Source organism: Bubalus bubalis, chromosome 12 (assembly GCF_019923935.1).
Source record: "Bubalus bubalis isolate 160015118507 breed Murrah chromosome 12, NDDB_SH_1, whole genome shotgun sequence".
NCBI classification, from domain to species: domain Eukaryota; kingdom Metazoa; phylum Chordata; class Mammalia; order Artiodactyla; family Bovidae; genus Bubalus; species Bubalus bubalis.
Genome location: NC_059168.1, coordinates 56,808,608 through 56,812,465, shown reverse-complemented (window position 1 = coordinate 56,812,465; position 3,858 = coordinate 56,808,608). Strand labels below are relative to the sequence as shown.

Here is a 3,858-nt window from a genome sequence, read left to right as displayed (position 1 = left end):
GTAATCATCATATGCTAAAGAAAAAATAACCTATTTTAGTAAAAAAATAAAGAGCCAATATCTTCTAAAAGAATAATTGCATTGTTTTCATTTTTGTAAATTTTGATGTGTGGTTTCTGGTTTCTTGTATCTGCTTCCACAGTGATCATGATTCAATATTTCACACTATGCAGCTTCTGGATAACTCCCTCTACACTCATAAAAGAAAAAACATCTTATTATTATTGAGAAAGTAGTTCTGACCTCATCGGGCTCCTGAAATGGCACCACACTGTAAGATCTGCTGTTGTAAGGGGAAAAAAAAAAATCCCCACATACCATGGGGAAGGGGAAAAGAAACTACAAGAATGATAACTCTAACATTGGAGTCAAAAGGGAATTTAGTTGCTGGGGATACTACTAGGAATGTTAATCAAAATCTGGTGACTCAATCATTATCGGGAATCTGTTACTAATCACCTCTATTACCTAAAGTATATCAAATAAACACTGCAGAGACTTTTAAAGTGAGGGATTTAAACTATATCCTCAAACTCCCTCTGCAACATGAATATTCTATCATTTTGCAAAATCAAGATTTTCTTGGGGTTTCTTCCCACTGCCATCCTGAAGATTTTGCATAGCAGTGAAGGATAAATAAAGGAACAGGAATGTGTTTCAGAACATAATTGCCCTGCTCACACTTGAAATGCTGTTACTGAGAAAGCTTCTAAGATGAGCACTGTTCCTTAGGGAGCACAGACCTTTAACAGAAGAGGGGTGAGCATATTTTGAATTAATTATTGGTCCCCAGAATGATAGAATTTAAGCCAGTTAACAACCAGAAGTAGTTACTAAGCCCTTTAACCTGAAAGGATACTAACACAGCAGAGATTTCTCTGGCAGGTACAGTGAAGTAATGGTGCCTGGGATCAACAGGAGTATAATTTGAAGGTTCTGTGGTCATGGTCTCTTTTGATACATGTTTAAACACAGCTTGTACTCAGTTATAAACTGCGCTTGACACAGATGCTGGTTTACCTGAAAATCTTATTCCTTGCAGATATAATTTTGTAACCATTTAGTGTTCTACCAACCACTTATTCCTGTTTGGGGCTCTGTCCAATCAATTCAACTTGATGCTTTGTAAATTATAAATGACAATGCAACTGTATTTCTAATATCTGTTTATAAAATAAGCAGCATATTTCAAGTAATAATGGAACTTTTGTATGTTGTGTGCTTTTTAAAATTCTTGTGGGTGTTCTTTTCCTAATTGTTTTATTTATAAAATATCAAGGGTTCTTTAGCTAGTTTGTCAGATCACTGTTTTTTTCCCCAAAAAATAATGTCTGAAAAATTTGGAATGACTCTAAGTATCATTATGTATTATATAATCAAGTATAATCCTACACTTAGTTGTCTTGGAAAATATAATCCAGTGAAAAAATATCCTTCTAAACCATTTGTCTGTCAATTGTTCTTTCAATAAAAATGGCAAAACTCTTTACAATAAACAATTGAATATATACTTATTCTGTTAATAAACATAAAAAACCACACAATAAGAAACAATGGAAAAGCAGAAAATAGCAAGAAGATAAATGAAAAATGAATTATGCTAAATGTGTAGGCTAATTTCTATAGTATCAAAACTGCTAATTAAACTTACTTTGTAATTATAGTATGATGCATACAAGTCAAATCATCATGCTATATATCTTAAGCTTATACACTACTCTATCTCAATTATATTTTTTAAAAATGAAAGGAAAACAAACAAAACAAGCTCTATATGTCTGGTTTCCATATTTTCAGTTTGTTTTATGACTCTAGCTGAGTCAGGCTTTCTTCGGTTTGTCAAATATTTACACAAATTTACTGAATATATTCATAATTGTTCTGCCCTTTGACTTTTTTGGCTATTGTGAATGAGAATTTTCCTTCATAATTTATAAGTAATTATTATGGACATACAGGGAAGATAGTTATTTAGAGAAAAATGAATTATTTTTATTTAGTTATGTCAGTAAACTATCAATTCTAATTTTTCATGCCTGTTTTAGTGCTTCAACATAAGCTATATAAATAAAAAAATAAGAAGTATTTTCCTAAACATAGTTACTTTTGTTGCTTGAATGGGTTATTTTTCTACTTAGCACCTCTGAAACTATGCTAAATAAGAAGGGATTTATAGGTAACGTTTCATTAGAGGCTAATTTTATTTTTTTCCCTCCAAAATTTATTTTCTTAAAATTCAGTTTAACATATTAAACTCTACAGAAGGTAATAAATGAATTAAATTCTCACTCCTTCCATTCCCCAGTCATTGACTTCTCTTTCATAGTCACCATTAAACTTTTTATTGTCTTTAAGAATATTTTTATTAGCTTTTTTTTTCACTTCTTCAAATAGGGAAAAAACTGTTCAAATTTAGTCTAGTTCACTCTGATTGCTTTCTATCACTCCATGAATGTTCTAGAGGCAGCCAGATGTGATGTTACCCAGAGGAGCTCTGAACCCAGGCCACAGATTCAAGTCATTTTCTCAATATCCTGTCCAGAGATGATATCTCATCTGTAGTATTCCTCCCCACCTTAGTTGTATGGACAGTTAAATGAATTAGATGTGTTTGTGTGTGTGTGTGTGTGTGTGTGTGTGTGTGTGTGTTCAGTCGCTCAGTTGTGCCTGACTCTTTGTGATCCTATGGACAGTAGCCTGCCACGCTCCTGTGGGCATGGATTTTCCTAGGCAAGAATACTGGAGTGGGTAGCCATTCCTTTCCCCGGGGGATCTTCCTGACTCAGGGATCAAACCTGCATCTCTTGTGTCTCCTGCATTGGCAGGCAGATTCATTACCACTAAAGTCACATGGGAGGCCCAAATGAATTACATGTACCTTAAATATGAGGCTTAAGTAAATTAATAGATATGTATAGAGATTGCCTGCCAGAGAGTAAGCACTCTAAGAGCTAGCTATATTTATCAATCTTCACAAATATTATTGAAGTTGTATTTAATAAGTCTAGATCCCCATCTTATTCTCAATTATTTCCACATACACATATAAATATCTTCTTTCTACTGCTAAATAGGCAACATCTTAGATTACTTTTCCTACCTGGACTACTCACATTCTAAATTATTTTTCCAGAAATAGAGTGTGTGTACTCACTAGAGGAGGTGTGCAGGATGAACCTCTGAAGTTTCTAAAGATAATTTTAAATTTTATATTTACTTCGTGTTTAGAAAGTTGGAAAATGAAGACCTTAATATTTGACCAAGGATTGTGACCCTGCTGACCACAAACATCAGGAGAACTCCAATTAGGGAAGGAACACAAGGAAAAAGTGTCCTGAATGGAAGTCTCTTGCCACTAAACGGGTTTAATAATGAGACTCATAAAGGAATGTATGCATGATCAAAAGAATTTACATATTGTGTCAACTATTTTTTAAGACCATGTTCCAAAATTGAGGGATGGCTTTCAAATTTTCCCCATCACTAGGTGAAAGTGCAAACACAGTCTCCTGCTAACAGAAGAAATGCAGTTCTGTTTACCACGTTTGTTAAAATTTCAGAGGTTAGCAATTCTGTAGTGCAAGGGATAAGCCTCACCAAGAGAATACCACCTTCTTGTTGATGGTATCTCCCCTGCCAGCAAGTATCAAAGTAAATATTGACTAAAGAACGTATTGATCCTACAAGTAATAGAGAATGGAGGGGAAAAGGCCAGACTGAGACTGCTACTCCTGACGTGAGTTCTACCCCAGCCTCATTATTGTTCTTGTTGCTTGGCACTAAGTCATGTCTGACTCTTTGAGGTCCCATGGACTGCAGCATGCCAGGCATCTCTGCCCTCCACTATCCCCCAGAGTT

The 3,858-nt window shown here is 34.6% G+C and overlaps 1 non-coding gene across 1 annotated transcript; it reads right to left on the bottom strand.

Annotated features, from left to right (window-relative positions):
* Positions 1 to 3,484: 3,484 nt before the first annotated feature.
* Positions 3,485 to 3,647, bottom strand: LOC112578285. The gene has a single exon (XR_003102582.2). It is a non-coding gene; the product is annotated as a U1 spliceosomal RNA (small nuclear RNA).
* Positions 3,648 to 3,858: the final 211 nt, after the last annotated feature.